At 46.1% G+C, this 18,641-nt stretch overlaps 1 long non-coding RNA gene across 1 annotated transcript in view; it reads left to right on the top strand.

The window, feature by feature from the left end:
* LOC148107443 (uncharacterized) overlaps nt 1–14,152 on the top strand; it is a 39,989-nt gene extending 25,837 nt beyond the window's left edge. Inside the window, exon 3 of the long non-coding RNA XR_015722388.1 lies at nt 13,801–14,152. This is a non-coding gene — a long non-coding RNA (uncharacterized LOC148107443). The remainder of the gene's footprint in view (nt 1–13,800) is intronic.
* Nucleotides 14,153–18,641: the final 4,489 nt, after the last annotated feature.

Below are 18,641 nucleotides of genomic sequence, written 5' to 3'. Positions count from 1 at the left end.
TAGTGATCGTTTATAGTTTCTGAGGGTCAGTCTTTCAGGAGCAGCTTAGCTGGGTGGTTCTGGCTGAGAATTTCTCACGAGGTTGCAGGTAGAATTTGGCAGGGGTGCAGTCATCCGAAGGCTTGACTGTGGCTGGAGATTTCACTTTCAAGATGGCACACTCACATAGTTGTTGACTGGCAGCCTCAGTTCTTGGCTTCATGAACCTTTCCATAGAGCTGCCTATGTGACCTCACATGATGGCAGCTGGCCTCCCCCAGAGTGAGTGATCCAGGAGAGACAAATGTGGAAGCCATAATGCCTTTTGTGACCTGGTCTTCGAAGCTGTACAATGTTAATTCTACTTTATTCTGTTTGTTAGAAGGGGAGGAGAAGTAGCTTCTACCTCTTGAAAAGGGGAAGATCAGTGAATGAGTAGACATATTTTAAAACCAGCACACTCAGAGAGGTGTGGTGATCTGCTGAAGTCGATACAGCTCATAAATGGTGGAGGTCAGAGTCAACCGCACGCCTAGGGCACTCCACAGTCTTCTCTCTTCACTATACTGTGATTTCTCCCTGTAACTTTTAGTGTGAATTGTGTGTAAACCAAGAGTCAGTAGGCTCTGAGTGAATTTGGGGTTTCTCCTTTAACAGGTAGCATTTATAACATTTTGGAGTGCTCGAAGAGCTTTCTTATTCTCTTCTCTTCTCTTCTCTTCTCTTCTCTTCTCTTCTCTTCTCTTCATGATCTCTCAGGTCTTTGAGATTGTTGGGTAATTTTTATATGAAATAATAATAAGGGTCTATTTATTTATCCATTGTGTAATTCTTCAGTTTTCAAAGCTAATTTATATGCTGCTTATCACTTGATTCTCCCCAAAACCCTTTTGAAAAAGTGGGGTCAAGTGATCTAATCTTCTGGATGAGCAAGGTGCTGGACCATCACTTGTTTATGTGTCTTCCTTCTTTTGTTTAGCACTGGCCCCTTCTCCCCCACAGGCCACTCCTCTGTCTTCCTTCTGGGTCCTACAGTGGGGAGAGCCATGGGAGCTTGCGGTCTTGGAGTTGTAGGGGAGAAAAATCTTTTCCTCCACCCTCTTAGATTCTGTCACTGAGTCCTGTGAATTAAACTGACAAAAGACAGATTCATAGGAGAAGAGGCATACACATTTCATTCATATGAATATTTTTATGTGCACAGGGTTTTATAGAAAAGAAGTAAAAACCCAAAGAAGAGATTATATTGGGGACTTATTTTAACAAAGGGTAATAAATTGGGGAGAAGTGACTGGAAAAAGGAAATGGGGGTTTGGGCCCCTAGGCCTGGTAAATTGTGGGAAGGTGATTAGGCAATGCATAATGGATAAGGGTTGTTTAGTAGGGTTCGTTATGCAGACTCAAGTCATATCTGGTGATCTCCTTTTCCTGGTATGGGAGACGGGGAGGGACACTTTCACAAATGGAAACTTATGTCACCTTTACAAAGGGAAATGTATGGCCTGCTTTGAGTCAGAAAGGGGGAGGGCAGAGAGCTTTTCCTGTGTCTTTTTTTCTCAATTGCCATCAGCTCAAAATAATCTTTATGCCAGAGTAAGATATGTTGGGGTGGCATATGCTGGTCTTCTTCAGAGCAATATTGTAATTTGCATATACTCTTATGAAAAGCATAAGTTTGTATTAGACTTGGGTTAAAATCCTAGCTGCACCAAGTACTAGCTGTGGGTCCTTGCACAAGCAACGTTACTGCTTTGAATCTTGGTTTTCTCATCTGTATAATGGGGCTAAAAAGTACCCACCTCATTGGACTGTTACACAGATTAGATAACACATAAAAAAACGTGTAGTTTAGTGAGCAGCAGACCATCAACGCTCAGAGGCACCTGACTTTTCTAAACACATCTGTCCTTGTAGAAGCCACTTCCCCACACACCAGGATCCCGGCTTGCTGTGGGACTTGGAAGAGTTTGCTTCGCCTCTTGGCTACTTTCCCTTATAAAATGAGGGGGTTTGATTGCATAATTTCTGAGGTTCCTTTCAGTTCGAACAGTCTACCGCCCCCGGATTGCCTATGCAGCACACCCAAACTATTTATTTAAAAAATCTATTCATTATCTCCTGCTTGCCTTTGCTTGCTGTAATAATTTTAGATAATAGTTGCACAGAATTAACAGAAGCCAGAGGAATTGTTCAGAATTTTTTTTTTTTTTAAATGCAGGGCTTGAGCAAAATACTGGTGTACGTAATTACCCCCTCTTTTCCCTTTGCACTCTAACAGGGCATAGTGAAAAGCAACCAGGGATTTCTTTCCTTTCCCATTGGCTCAGGAAACTGGCTAATGCAGTTTTATGTTAATTTGAAGACATACCAAATGGCATAGCAGAGAGAGAGCGAGAGAGCGAGAGAGCGAGAAGCACTCGGTTGTAGAAAGTGCTTTGTAATCACTTACCTGAATGTGAGTGTCTGAGGGGTTCGAAGGGGAGCTTGGCACCCCCTGGGGAATGCTTTTCCTCTCCTTGCTGCACTTGATGAACAAAGGACCCCTTCAGAGTGGCTTTTGGTGAAACTCACCAACACCTGTGAACAGTATTGTTCTTGGCTTCTCTTCTCCGGTATCTCCGGCCCCTCAGATGCCTAGCTGTAATTCTGGCCTGGGCTCTTCTCTCTTAAATGCACTGTTCTTGGCTCAGTACGTTGTTCATTTTATGGCTAACCAGAAAGGCAGTTTGCTTTGAGCTCGCTTTCTTGCTATAAAACCTTCAATGCCTCCCTATTGCCTCTGTAGCATTGAGCGCAGACTCCTCAGTCTGGAATCTGATCTCAACTTTCTTGGGAAGCCAAAGTGGGTGGCTTGGTCCTCCCTGCATGTGCCCTGGGGCTTTCAGCTTTGCCTCCACATGCTGATTCACTCTGTTCACTCCATTTTCCATGCCTCTCCGCCTTTCCTTCCCTTTCTTCTTCTTCTTCTTTTTTTTTTTTTTTAGATTTTATTTATTTATTTGACAGAGAGATAGAGACAGCCAGTGAGAGAGGGAACTCAAGCAGGGGGAGTGGGAGAGGAAGAAGCAGGCTCCCAGCAGAGAAGCCTGATGTGGGGCTTGAACCCAGAACGCTGGGATCACGCCCTGAGCCGAAGGCAGACGCTTAACGACTGCGCCACCCAGGCGCCCCCCTTCCCTTTCTTCTTCTTATTTCTTTTTTTATCAGCATCAAACTTGTTAAAAAAATTCAGCCCAGTATATTTGAAGATCTGATTGCCCTTATTAAATTATTATTAAATGATTGATAATCATTCAGTTATGCAATGGGCAGCATCCACCTAGCAAGTAGAAGGGAGCTGCAAAGGGCTGCAGAGAGGGAAGAGTTTTAAAGATAGGACAAAGAAGTCATAAACAGAAGAAAGGATTGTTTCAGGAGAGGTCACCTTCATTTGGAGACAAAAAGGTCTTAGTAGGTGGACTACTTCTCATCTTCCTTTGGGGGATGGAGAGGACCCGTCTGACAGATTACCTTATTGGTGCTGACCAGAAAATTCCTGACTAATCAGTTAGGACTACATTTCTGGGGGAGGTTGAAAGTGCAGTGCGGTTAGGTGTTAAGCTCCAGTTTGGTGACTTGGGCTAAGCGAAGCCATTTTGGACCTGTGGTTCTCTTTTTAACAAACTCAAATTCTGGTACCTAGAGAAAAAGTGGTTCTCTCTCATGGAGACTTTCAATTCCTTCTCTCTCCTCTGAATTATTGTTACATTTAATTTTGGGAACTCAGTATCTAGTCAAGAGGTTAAGAGCACAAGCTGTGTAATCAGATCTGGGACTGAATCTGGATTCAGTCACTCACTGTGTGATCTTGGCAAAGCCACTCACCCTCTCTGATCTTCATATTTAACATCTGCCTATTTCATTTTGTTGTGGGAAGTCAGCGACGTGATGTCTATGGACCAGCATGCTGTCTGGCACATGTTTATTTTCAGAAATAGGAGTCCAAAATAACATTTTTTATATTTGTTTATTTGTGTTTGTCACACATACCATAATAATCAGTGCCCACCCTCCTCCACCCAACACGCCAACTAGAATGCAAGCGCCTTGCACACTCTTCTTTGTACGCTGCATCACTGACTTGAATTCTTTCTTTTTCTTTTTTTTTTTAAAGATTTGAGACAGCGAGAGAGGGAACATAAGCAGGGGCAGAGGGAGAGGGAGAGGCAGGCTTCCTGCTGAGCAGGGAGCCTGACGTGGGGCTCGATCCCAGGCCCCTGGGATCATGACCTGAGCTGAAGGCAGACTCTTAACGACTGAGCCACCCAGGCACCCCTTCTTTCTTCTTTCTTATAGCCAAGCCCCTTGCTCATGTGACTTTGCAAGTGACTTATTTGGGTCCACATTTATCATCTTCAATCAGAGGGATTTAAACAAAAAAAAATTATAAGTTTTTTACTCAAAGTTATAAAATAAGCGTAAGAGAAAAGTTAAATAGGATTTCAGGTGATGGGTTTTCTGTCTGTGGCATGTATACATTCAAAGTTTTGAAAACTTCAAGCCGCACTAAAACTTTTGGGACACCCTCTATCTTCTCATCCCTGGGCTTTGGGGGTCAGCCAATGTATCTTCCTTTGGCACAAGGAGTAAGGGGGAAGTCATGGGACCCCAGGTCCAAAAGGGCGGAGAGACCTGTGGAACAGAGCTGCGCCGGCTGAACTGAACCTTAATCAGCTGACCCGTGTGAGCACAAGAAGTAAATGGTTGTTGGCTGAGGTTTGGGGTGGTTGGTTACGTAGCAACAGTTAATGAACATACAATGTTAATGAGTGTCCTGCCCGTGGTAGTTTCTTAGTAAATATTTATTGCATTAAATTAGCAAATTCATGTATTGTGCTTTGGGAAACACTTGTTTTCAGGGTTAATGATTTGTTTCATTAATTAAGGACTTCTTCTTTCAAATAAATGTTAATTCATTAGGATATTTGGGAAACCGGCATCTGAGATGCTAGGACTTAAGACCAGGCAAATGCCAGTAAGCTTGTGGAAAGCAAGGAGTCCGTGTTTCCCAAGGGCCTGAGCCTCTGTAATCAACATCCAGACTGCTTTGAAGAGAGACCTGAAACAAAGGCACTATTCTTTTCTTTTTGTACTAAATCTTTGAAATGTAGTACGTACTTTACACTTACAGTACATTTCAATTCGGATGCTAAATTTTCATCAGAGATATTTGATCTGGATTTAGATTTCATAAAATTTACAACTGGCTAAGTAGATTCACATAACTAAGTCTTGAACATACTTAAAACTTTTCCGGTAGCCAAATCGGATCTTGGTTTTGCAATTAAAATGAAATAAAATGAAAAATTCACGTCTTCAGTCATACTAGCCCCATTTCAAGCACTCCATAGCCACGTGTGGCTTGTGGCTACCATATTGGACAGTGCACGTCTGGTGTTTCATGGGCATCATCTTTTCCAACCCTTCAAAGACGGTTTCGTATCCAGTGGCACCATTATACAATTAATCTGTAAGTTGGAAGTGCACGATGTATCCTTGACCCCACCCCTCCCCATCCTAGCATCCCACCAGTCATAAGTCCTATTGAATCTGCCTCATCCATGGCTCACAAATCCACTGTCCTCTCTCATCTGCTGTGTTACTTCTCTAAGAGGGGTTCCTACAGTCTGTCAGCTGAATGGCTGTGCCACCTCCTCACCAGAGTCCCCAGCTCCTGTTTTCTTCACCCCACCCACGGCCAGTCTCTTCTCCACCTGCAGACAGCTTGATCTTTCTAACATGCACATCTGATTGTCCAGTCTTTCCCCTCCTTGAATCTTTTCCATGCTTCCCTAGGACCCCTGGGATAAACTCCAAGTCCCTCAATGGGATTTACCAGGCCCTGCTGATGCCCTACCCTCACATTCTCTGTTCCAGTCAAGTCATAACGATGTCTCTTCAGTTTTCTCTGTGACCTCTGGGCCTTTGCACATGATATTCTGTCTATCTAGAATGCCATTTCGTTTCCCCTTTCACCTTCTGCTTGTCCTTCAGTTTACCTCCTCTGAGAAGCCTCCCCAGATTTCCTCACGTCTGCATTAGGTGCTCCTCATTGGTGCTCTCACCTCTCTGTTACTTCCCCTCCCCTGCCACCTTCTGGCATTGATGACAGAGCTCTGTGTGAGGATGGACTGGGTTGCTTTATGCACTGCTGTATCCTCAGTGCTTAGAATAGGCACCTGGTAATAGATCTTGAGTAAATTACAGACCATGCCGCCCAAACCAACCTGCCATTTGCATCCTGTTGTTCAGAAGTATCCCAGGGATGGGAAGCAGATTCAAACATACTTTCTGGAAAATCGATCCCCAGGACCAGCCTGACACATAGTGGACCAATGGTTCTGGTGTCTGTGGTGACAGAAGGGTTAACATACCTCCCAGAGTGTCCCTTGATCCACTGGAGTAATTGTTGTTTGCACTTTTGCACAATTGTTTGAAACTTACCAGTGGCTTCCCACTGCATTTAGAATACAACTCAGGCTCTCCCTACAGCCTATAAGGTAGGAATGATCTGACCCTGCCCACCTCTCCCATCTCCTTTTCTTCCACTCCCCTTCTTCATCATCACCCTACTCTGGCTCATTTAGCTCTAGCCACAATATACCAAACTTCTCTCTTTCTACCACGGGGCCTTTGCACTTGCTGTTCCTTCTGGCTGGCCCCTCTCATCCTTCTAATTTCGGTCCAAATGGTTCTTCCTTTGAGAAGCTTTCCCTGATCTGTCTAAAGTAGCTCGTCATCCAGTCCCTGTGCATTCCATTATCTTATTTTATTGTCTTCATAACACTTAGACTTGTCTGAGATTGTCTTATGATGTATGTATATACTTTCTTGTTTACAGTTTGTCTCTCCCCAGTTGAACATCAATTACTCGAGGACAGGGATTCTGTCATCTCATTCACTGCTGCTTTCCCAGTGCCTAGAACAGTGCCTTGAACATCGTAGGTGCTCAATAAATTCTGGTCCAAGACACAGCCAGAGAATTAAGCTTTTCAGGAAGCAGAAATAGTCCCAGGGACCAGTTTAGGCAGATCCCCAGGCATGCTTTCTTTCTTACCTTTTAGTTTGTTAATCAGTTTTATTTATCAGTTGCAATTATATCTTTACATTTTAATATGATGGGGCTGATTCATGGTCCTGTGGTTTTATGAGTTCAGACAAATGAATGCAGTCATGTAACCACTACCACAATCAGATACAGTCAGCTGAACATAATTTTTACTACTCTGGGAAAGGTAAGAATTCTGTGCTAGGAAAGTCGTTTCTGCCTCTCTTCTGGCAATGGTTTCACCCCAACAAGATCCTTCCTCATTCCATCCAGAGCATCTTGGAGAGAAATCACTGTCATCGTTTCTTACTTAATGTTTAATTCCAGCAAGTAGAAATACTCTTATGTAACTGGCATTGTTCTGGCCAGGAAGGAGAAAAAAAAGAAAAAATAATTAGAGTCCTCTCAATGAAATTAGCAGCCTGCAGTAGGGTAACTGTCCCTCCTACTCCTTAATTTAAATGGATGTGCATATGGCTAGTGGCTGAAGCATTTGTCAAATATAGGTGCACCCGCCAGCATCCTCGCTGTTGCTCCCAGATTTCCCCGGATCTGCAGTGTGGCATTCTTGGAACTATAATGAAATCCGGACTGTAAAGACTCCAGTGAAGAAATAAAGTGGAAACAAACCAACGTCTTGCCAACCCACGCTCTGCTTTAAATAAGGAGCAACGTCTACTGAATAATTCAGCCCCGCCTGTCAAAATATTTTTTTTTTGGGGGGGGGCTCTTCATTTGGAAATACTGCAGGGGCCTTTTAATTACAGCCTTTCATGTGTTGTCTGGGCCGAAAGGAGCATTTTCCACATCGCGTATCTGGCTCCGGAGAGGCTGTTGGTGTGATTGGGGTTAAATGTGTTGTTATCCTGGTTCTCAGAATGCGCACCCCCTTAGTGGGGCTGGGAAGAGGGGTGGAACTCTTGTCTCTTGGGAAGTTGCCTCTCAGGAAGTTGCTAGCATTTCGCATTGGTTCTGGTAAACTTTTCACCTGTGATTGGGGCTCTCTTGTCTGTCCTTGGGGCTCCCCAAGGAGGGTCTGGGCCCAGAGAGTGTCCCAGGACGAGTCTGGCCTGAGGAGAGAGTTTTACTTTTTTTTAAAAAAGAGATTATTTATTTATTTGAGAGAGAGAGCGAGCGAGTGCACGAGCATGGGGAGGGGCAGAGGGAGAGGGAGAAGCAGACTCCCCAGGAGCAGAGAACCCGATGCAGGGCCTCGATCCCAGGACCCTGGGATCATGACCTGAGCCAAAGGTGGACACTTAACTGACTGAGCCACCCAGGCACCCCGAGAGTTTTACTTTTTAACTTCTAAGATCTTCAGGGTGAAGGCCAAGGCGAGCTTCCAGCTGCTTATAAACAAGGTTATCACCAAGAGCTGGCTGGTGACAGAGCTCTACCTTTTCAACAATTATGTCTATCTATTGAGCACCAGCTGTGTGCTGGGTCTGTGAAGCCCTCTCTGGCCACAGCTTTGTCACACCTGCACGGTAGCCCTGGGAGGTGGGGGTAATGATGCCCACTTTGCAGGTGGAGAAACTGAGACTTAGAGAGGGCAGAGTGCACGCCCAAGGTCACAGAGCTGGTAGAGGTCGTTGTGGAGATTGAAGCGCAGGACTGTCTGACTCCAAAGCCCGTGGTCGTCCTTGGTCTGCTAAATGGGTGCTCCAGACCGATGCACGAGGGTGCTAGTCTGTGAAGGCGGCCTCCACGCCGAGTCTTAAAAGTTTCGGGCCTGGCCATATGAGAAGCCCCGAAGCGTGCTGGTTGGAGAGCACAGGCATTCCCCAACCCGGGAAGGAGGAGTCAGAGATGCTGTCGCTGGCCTGGTCATTCACAGAATGGACCCTGCAATCAGCTCTGGGGGTTCAAATCCTGGCTCTGCCGCAACTGCTGTGGTAGGCCGAACAACGGCCCCCACATGTGTCCACGTCCTCATCTCTGAAACTCGTGAGTGTTACCCAATAGGGCAAAAGGGACTTTGCAGATATGGTTAAGTTAAGGATCTCGAGACAGGGAGATCCTCTTGGATTATCTGGCGGGCCCCCTGCCATCACAAGGATCCTTGTAAGAGGGAGGCAGGGGGTCAGGGTGAAAAGAAGCACATCAGCTGTGCCCATCCCGTCTTGCTGCAACTGATGCCACAGACAGCGGGGCTGGTAAACAGCACACCGTGATTTCTCACAGCTCTGGAGGCTGGAAGTCCAAGATCAAGGTGCCAGGAGAGCTGGTGACTGGTGGGGTCCTGCTTCGTGGTTCATAGACCCCCATCTGCTTGCTGTGTCCTCCCATGGTGGAAGGGAAGAGGGACTCTCTGCGGTCTAGATTACCTTCCAAAGGCCCCACCTCCAAATACCATTACGCTGGGGATGATGTTTCCACACATGTACTTTGTGGGGGGGGGGCGCAAATTCTAGTCTATAGTGACGATGGGAGCAGAGATTGGACAGGATGTGCTTTGAAGAAAGAGGAAGGGACTCTGAGCCCAGGAAGGCAGGCAGATACTGGAGAAGGCAAGGAAGAGCGTCCTCCCATCCAACCCTCTAGAAGGAGCCAGCCTTGCTGACACCTTGACATTAGCTCCGGGAGACTGACTTTGGACTTCTGACCCCCAGAACTCTAAGGGAATACATCTGCACTGATGTCAGCTCCAACGTAACTTCATAGTAACTTGTTACAGTGGCAGTAGGAAACGAATACACCACATGTGTGTCTTTGGGCTAAAGAATGAACCTTTCTGAGCTTTAGCTCATTGTCTGTGAAATGGGATAATAATAATGCCCCCGTGGTCACCCTGGAGGAAAGGTGAAAGGAGTTGATGGGTACCAGGTCCTTCATTTTGGCACAGAGTATGGGCGGATTCCATGTTAACTGTTACCACCCCTGCCACCCACTGGTAATTATTATTATTAGAGCTAATATGAAAATCAGTGCATGGCACTTAAAGAACCCCCAAGTAAAAGCCAGCCCAGGAGTGACTTCTTGTTGGGCTAATTCATATCCTCTCTGTTGGGAGGATCTTATACTACTTTATTTGGGGGGACTTCTTCTATGGTGGGGAGTCATGGGTGAGTTTCGGAGGATCTGCGTGTTCCGTTACTCCACCCTGCATAGCATGTGGCACATGGTAGGTGCTGCACGAGCCGCTAAGGCATGATTAAAGACAGAAAAAACGTGTGTTTCTGTGCTTTTCGTTGTCCTCTTCGTCGTTTGGAGAGTCTGGCAGGCCCTGGCATCAGTGGGGACCTGCCTTATGGAGATGGGCTGGCCCCCTGCCCCCAGCCATCTGGCAAACCCTGGCATCACGTCCCCAGGGCCCCCAGTGCCCGCCCCCCAGACCTGGTGCCAGCCCTTACCCTCAGCCTCCTGCCACCGGCCCCAGCTCCCTGCTCTGGTCACCGGAGAACTAGTCTCCATGGTAACAGTTTGGGGAGCATCGGGCCACCTGGAGCCCGAGGGAGCCGAGGAGGGAAGGGTGTCCATGCCCAGTCAGCCCTTCTCAGGGACCCAGAGAGATCTCAGCTGCAGAGCGTGGCAGGTCCTGCAGCAAATGAGGAGTGGCTGGGCCTTGTCTTTCTGTGACTTCTTTTCATACTTGCTCCCTGATTTTGTCCGGTCCCAGCTTCCCCAACTTTGTGCCTCTGAAGTACTGGCACTTAACCCACTATCACCAGCTAAAGGCTCTGGAATTTCAAGCTGGCTTCCCCCATGTACTTCCTGGTGGCGTGACCTTGAGTAAGTGACTCAACCTTACCGGGCCTCGGTTTTATCATCTGTAGATGGGGTTTTCGTCAACATGAAGAGAGAATCTGTGATGCCCTTAGCACAATGCCTGAAAGTTAGTAAGTACTTAAAGTGTACTCTATCTTACCTGTTGTTTGAGATGGGGGAAACCGAGGCCTGGATACTGTCCCCAGAACCCCCTCAGTCATCCCCCCTCCTCTCCTTTCCTCTCGGAGCAACTTGTTTGGGCTGCTTCTTCTCCCCGCCCCCAATCAAAACTTACATGTCTGTTGTGTCTGGTCATCAGGGTAAACAGCTGGTTCTTTCTCTCTGCTGCATGGATCCGTTCTCAAATGTTCAAGGCTGAGTTGGGGGCTTTTTAAGTGCTTTTACAGCTTAGAAGAGGATTCCCAGTGATGATGATGCCTTATGCCAAGGCAAAAGCTTGGGAGGGTAAAGGTTTCTGGGTACCAGGCAGTGGGAGGATTAAAAAAAAAATGGTGGCACTGAAGCTCAGAGAAGTCCATCAGTTTGTTCAAGGCCACACAGTCAGTAGGTGGGAAGCTGGCATTGGAACCTGAGAATGATTTTCTACTGATCTCATGTACCATTCTCTTGTCCTTTCCCACTTGGTCTCTTCATTGTTCACCCGGAGTGATGCCTAGGGAGCATTGTCAGTTACCCGCCCCAAAAGTGGTCAAATGCTGATCCAGTAGCTAGAATTCAGAAGGTTGGTGGAGACCAGTGTGGCTCCAGTTCCTCTCAGCTTAGCCGGAGAACAGACTTGGTGGAAAACATCCCATCTTCCTGGGGGGGCTTTGAGAGGTGTTTGTCCTGCAGATCTGACTCTGGGCAAGGACCCAGCCCCCCACCTCTGACTTAGCCATTTCCTACAAATACAAGAAGACTTTTTTTCCCTTGCAAGCCCCGGGGTCTGAAGCAGAGTGGAGGCGCACTGTGCAGCTGAGCCCTCCCTCCCTCCCTGTGTAAAGCACGGTTCCGCCCCTTCTTTGTCCCTCACTTTCCTTCGGGAGCCAGAGGTGTCAGAAAGAGAAGAGAAAGAGGGCAAAGAATAGCACTGGAGACTCTGGTGTCTGGGCTGGGGAATGAGCGCTGCTGCTGGTCCCCTGCATGTAATTAAGACTTGCAAATCCGTGCTGGGGAGGTGTTGGCGGCTGTGTAATTAATCTCAGGCACCTGCAGGGGCGGGGTGTGTGTGCCCAGCATCCCCAAATGGCCACTCTTGTCATTTAGCCATCTCAGTAGGACGAGCTTGGGCAAAGGCTGGTGGGATCCAGTGTTGCTTGTGGGCAGAGCTGAGCTTATTCATTCACTCACTCAGCGCCCATTCATTCATTCCCCAGAGAGCATGACTAAGTTCCCTTCATAGGCTCAGTATCAGAGAGCCAAAATGAACAACCTCTGCCCTCCGGGGCAACCAGGGCAGTCAGTTCTCACATGGCAAGCACTGAAATCACAGAAGGAACAGTGTAATTGCAACGCCGAGTCCATTTGTCTGCCTCAGAGGCTTCCTGGAGGAGGCGGCATTTGAACTGCCTTTTTTACCTTTTCAGAAGGACAGTATAGTTCATGTTCCTTGTGACAAGTTCAAACAAGACAAGTATGTAAACAAAACAAAAAAGAAAGCCCTCTTGTTCTTCGCTGTCCATCCTACCAACAGAACGAACCGCTGTTACTGGTGTGGACTGGATCCTTCCTGAGTTTTTCTTTCCTTGCCTATATGTGTATCCCTGATGTCAGCTTCCGGGTCTTGGGGTCATTTGTGGTTTTTCCCCAGATCAAATGTAGAACCTAGCACATCTTTGAGTTCTTGCCGAAGAATCTACCCATGGGCACAAGAGCCCTCGGGAGCTAACTGGGACCTAGTTAGTGAAGGCAGAGGAGGGGATTACATTGCAAGGGGTTGAAGACTACACGGAACCTTTTCCTTCTAGGTTCTCAGCTGGGGCTCTGGAACGCGAGACAGATTAACAAGAGAAAAACAGTTTAGTAGCTTGGGCGCTGCGTAGGGAACACACGGCCACGCCCCGTTAGAGCTTGGGCTAATACGCTATCTTCAGCTAAAGGAAAAGGGGCTTGGTTTGGGGCTTTATTGAGGGGGAGGCACGTTTGGGAAGGTGGGCGGGAAAAGTGTGGTCAACAAGGGTTTTTAGTCAGGGTTGTTACGCAGATTTAAGGGCGCCTTCACCACTGACCACAGTTAAGGGGAGGGAGACACCTCTACCAATGGAAATTTCTTTTACAAAAAGAAAGCATGTGTCCTGGTTTTAGAGGTTTTCCTATGTCTGTGGTTTTTAATAGACTTTAGCTCAAAATAATCGAAAGAGGCATATTTTGGGGTGGCATGTTCTGGTATCCCTCGAAAGCACACCCCGCCAGCATTAAGTCCTGCCCTTGGCCCTGTCTCTGCTGGGGGCTGCTTCTCGGTCTCGGTCTTTTCCCTCCAGCAGGGCCCAGTCTCACCTCCTCCTCCACCTCCTCCCTGGATTCCCAAGTCTCCTTTCTTCTACTACGCGGGTCCCATCTTGCTCTTTGGTCGTGCCTTGGGTGCCCCCCCCCCCCCGCCCAAGTCGTTGTTGAAATGTTTCTTCCTTGCATATCCGCTGCTCATCTCGAGGGATCTGTGGAAGGAAGTGTTCTCCATCTTGTAACATAGAGACTCAGACATGCAGTTGTCTTGCTTTTTATCATATTTGTTTATTAGCAAGTTGGGTCATACTACGCACATTGTTCCACAATTTGCTTCTGAACGAACAGCTTTATGGAGACATAAGCCATATACCATACAATGTACCCATTTACAGGGTACAAGTCAATATTTTTAGTATATTGGTAGGTTACAAAACCTTAATCTAAATCAACACAATCTAAATTTAGAATATTTTCATCCCTGCTGAACGAGACCCACACCCACTGGCAGTTCCTCCCTCTTTCCCCTCACCTTTCCCCCAGTCCCTGGTAACTAACTGCCGATTTATTTTCTGTTTCTATAGATTTGCCTCTTTTGAACATTTCATATAAATGGAATCCTGCAACATGGAGTCTTTGGTGTCTGGCTTCTTTCACTGAGCGTCACGTCTTCATTCCTTTTTATGGCTGAATCATATTCCAGTGAATGGACGGACCACATTCGATCTATCTGTTTATCAGTTGATGAACATTTGGGTTGTTTCCACTCTTTGGCGATTATGAATAATGCTGCTAACAATATTAGTGAACACTTGCGTACAAGTTGTGTGGGCACATGTTTTCAACTCCTTGGACATATACCTAGGCGTGGGATTGCTGGATCTTATGGTCATTTCTATGTCGAACAGTTTGAGGAATTGCTAAATTGTTTTTCAAAGGCTGTACCATTTTTACATTCCCATCAGCAGTGTGTGAGAAGTCCAGTTTCTCGACATTCTTGTCAACCATTAGTATTGTTCATCTTTTTTATTATAGCCATCATTGTGGGAGTGAAGTATAATTTGCTTTTTTTGGTTTGTCTTTTTACTAATGATCATGGACATAGTTCCAGGTCAACAGGTACAGATTTACCTAATTCTTTTTAGTGGTATAATAATATTCTATCAGATGGATACATCCTAATGATTTTATCCATGCCCTTGCTGAATTAGTCAGAATTGTTTTTCCCAAGTTAAAAAAATAATCCATCCCAAACTAGCATAGGCTAAAAAGCTCACACAGGTCAAAAGTTCAGGGTTCAGGTGTGGCTTGATCCAGGTTCAAGTGAAGTCACCAGGATCTACTTTCTCCACCTCCAGACTCTATTTTCTTGGTGTGGGCTTCATTCACAGATAAGCTTCTCTCGTGGTGGTAAGGTGGTTGCTGCCCTACAAAACTCAAATCCTGCTGAAAATAGTTTCCCAGTGGCTTCTGCAGGAGTCCTGAGATTCACTCTGATTAATTTGGCTGAAATCACATGCTCGTCTCCAAGCCAGTTGCCCGCCGGTGAAATACAGTGTTTTTACTGACCAGCCCTAGGTCATGATGCTCTATGCTTGGAGCTGGGAGTAGAGTCCTACCCAGATCAGGTGGTCTAAGTAGAGAAGGAGCAGATCTCCAAGTGAGAATTGGGGGCAGTTTCTGGAAGAAGGGGGACGGGTACTAAGAAGGCAAATTACAAATACCCATTGCACTTTCTGGGTTTTCACTTGTCTTCTGAGACAGTGCATTCTCCTGGTTTTCCTTCTACTTCCCTGGTTGCTCCTTCTCAGTCTCCTTTGCTGGTCCTTCTACCTCTAAGCAGTGTGGCACCGCAGGATCCAGACCTTCCTTGGACCTCTTCTCTTCTCCACCTAAATCTGACTTAAAGTACCGGTTAGCATGTAACTTCTAGATGTATGGTCTCCAGCCTGATGCTTCTCATCAACTCTAGACTTGCAGGGCCAGCTGCTAGTCATCCCCACAAACCGAATTCGTTCAAAATCAAACAGTCTCCAGACAAACCCCTGCTCTTTCCTTAGCCTTCCCAACATCAGATGGCAACTCCATCCTTCCAGTAGCTCTGGCCCCAAACCCGGCATCATCCTTGATTCCTCTCTCCCTGTCCACATCCCACATCCAGTCCACCAGCCAATCCTGTCTGCTCCCCATGGAAGCCATTTCTAGGACCCGATCACTTTCTACCATATGCACTGCTATCACCAGGGGGCCAACCCTCTTGCCCTGTATCAGCCCGTTCTCAACGCAGAAGCCACAGGATGCTATGAAAGCCCACATCAGCTTGGCATTTCTGTTTATACGCCACTCGCCAAAGCAGGTCTGGGGTCGAGCCCGCATCCAGGGGCAGGGAAACGCTCCCCTTCAATGGAGGTAGGGAAGGAGAAGGAGTGCATATTTGCTGAATAACCATTTTTTCTACCCTAGGGCATTTGAAATTTCAAGATATGTTCATTGAATTCTTACTCTGGGTCTAGGTGCTGTAAGAAAATAAGGAGGACAAATCTTGTTGCTTGGTGTCTGCTCTCAGAACAACCCCCCCCCCCCATATTTACTGAGTTCTGGGCAGAGGCAGACACGATTAATACACATCGAATGATCAAGGAAGTGATGAAGTGTTAAATTGGACGCGATCACATGCCAGCTTGTCCGGCAGAGAGAGCGCTGGCCTCCGTTAGCAAAGGGAATTGTCCCGGAGGCTGGGATGGTGAGAAGAGTCTCTCAGATGCCTTTTGTACTTGAGTTGGAGCTAAAGGGATAGCCGGACTAGGATTTGGACTTGTGGGTAGGGAAAGCTTTCAGGACGAGGAGACCAGCTCTATCACAGACCTGGGAGGGGCGGGAGGAGGCGCGTGGGGCCCGGTGGGAAATTGGTGGGGGTGGTGCAGGAGGGAAGGGAAGTTCAGTGCTCAGAAGAGTTGCTCTAGGCATGAATGTCAACAATTAATTAGTTGATTCTTTCAGTGAATGTTTATTGAGCAGCTACTTTTCAGTAGTACTATTTGTATCGTGTACTATATATTTATATTTTTTATAATTATAATTATATTTAGGATATAATTATGTATTATATATTGTAATTATAGGTAACATTTTATTTAAAAATTTTTAAATTTGTAATTAATTCATTTTTTAGGTAATATATTTTATATATTATTACGTATTACATATTGTTATGGGATGGATGTCTGTGTGCCCCCCAGATTCATATGTTGAAATCCTAACCCCCAAGATGATGATATTAAGAGGTGGGGCCTTGGGGGGGTGATTAGTGTCCTTATAAAAGAGACCCCAGAGGGGCACATGGGTGGCTCAGTTGGTTAAGCATCAGACTCTTGATTTCAGCTCAGGTTGTGATCTCAGGGTCGTGAGATCAAGCCCCGGATCCGGCTCTGGACTCAGCATGGAATCTGCCTGAGATTCTCTCTCACCCTCTGCTCCTCCCCCCACTCACACACACGCTCTCTCTCTAGTAAATAAAGAAATAAAATCTTAAAAAAAAAAAAAAAAAGAAGAAGAGAGACCCCAGAGAGCTTCCTTGCCCTTTCTGCCATGTGCGCACGTGGGGAGAAGATGGCCACCTATGAACCAGGAAGTGAGTCCTCACCAGACACGGAATCTACCATGATCCTTAACTTCCCAGCCGCCAAAACTGTGAGAAATAAATGTTTGTTGTTTAAGCCACCCAGTCTGTGATATTTTTGTTATAGCAGGCCAAACGAGGGCACATGCATATATTTTATGTGACATATTATAATATGAATATATTATATATCCTATATATAATGTTATTGTAATTGATAATTATCTCATTGTGTTATAATTATAATATAATATATATGTACATTTACATATTATATGTTATATATTATGGTAATACTACTTAATTTATGGTACATATTACATTTAATCTACTATTTATTTATTGTGCCAGACACCCTTCCAGGTGCTGGGGTTATAGCAAGGAACAAAATACAGAGATTCCTGATCACAGGGTGTGACCTTCCGGTGGGGGAGAGAGACATACTAAATGGGGGGGGGATAATAAGGTGCTAGGGAGAAAGTTAAAACGGAGAAAGGAGAAATAGGGAGTGTGGGAGGGGGTGGGTGTGTCTTCCATTTAGATAGGGAAGTCAGGGAGGTCTTCACTGACAAGGTGATATTTGAGCAGAGACCTGAAGAACTGGGAAGATGAGGCATGTTAATAACTGGGGAAGAGTATCTGGGAACTCAGCGATCGGAACAGCAAGTGCAAAAGCCCTGACGTTGAAGTATACCTGGAATGTTTAGCCAAAGGCAAAGAAGGCAGTCTGGTTGGAGGTGGAGCAAGCAAGGAGGAGAGTGGTAAGAGGCAAAGCCATTGAGGTGATATGGGGCAGACTGGGTAGATCCTTGGGGCCACTGTAGGACTTGGGTTGTCGTTCTGAATAAGATGGGGAGCTACGGGAGGCTTTAGAGGAGAGGAGTGACATGATCAGACTTTACATCTTAACAGGATTCCTGAGGCTTCTGCGAGGGGAATCTACAACGGGGAAGGGGAGGAAGTAGGGAGACGAGGGAGGAGGCTCCTGGTGGTGGCTCGGGCCAGGGTGTGGCAGTAGGGGTGGGTCGAAGACAGAAGCAGCGTGTCATTTATTCTTGTTTGCCCTGAAGTCTTGGCCCAATGCCTCATCCTTTCGGAATTTTCTATGCTGTTAATTCCTGGCATTTAGGGATTCTGTGAAAACTTCATCCCATCTGTATGTAGCAAATCATAAATAATGAAAACAACTAATCACAACCGAAGAGGGGCCTGGAGATGCTTATCGATTGGCTCTTGATGAAAAGGCCAGGGTGTTAAAATACTCACGGACAAACGTCTCTCTGGAGGTGTCAGGCTCACGGAGCTCATATAGGTGTCTCCCGGTGATGAGATTATTACTTTCTTTCCCCAAGAAATGGACCTTTTTTTCTGTGTTGGGTTTACTTTTACAACAAGGAAAAGCTCACTTCCTGAGCTTTAATCTCTCCCTTTTGAACAATTAGCTACTGGTGTTGGCTCTTTTTTCTTAACCAGATTTTGCTTGTTTGACTATATTGTGAGGCAATTGGGGAATGCACTCTGTATTTGACTCTCAGTTGGGTGGGTAGTAATAATAAAAATGATGGTAATAACAGATGCTGTCTATCAAGGGCTTACTATCTGCCAGGTACTGTGGTAAGAGCTTTCGATATATATTAAATCACTGGCTCATTACAGCACCCTATGAAGTAAGTCCCATGACTATCCCCCATATTACACATGAGCAAACTGAGGCTCAGAGATGTATTGTAATTTGCCCAAGGTCACGGAGCTAAGAAGAGGTAGAGAAAGATCCAGACCCTGGTTTCTCTGAGGATCTCCTCTCTG

The sequence above is a fragment of the Ursus americanus genome, chromosome 30 (assembly GCF_024610735.1).
Source record: "Ursus americanus isolate L20-20 chromosome 30, mUrsAme1.1.p, whole genome shotgun sequence".
Classification (NCBI taxonomy): Eukaryota; Metazoa; Chordata; class Mammalia; order Carnivora; family Ursidae; genus Ursus; species Ursus americanus.
This window is presented reverse-complemented; position numbering and strand designations above follow the sequence as displayed.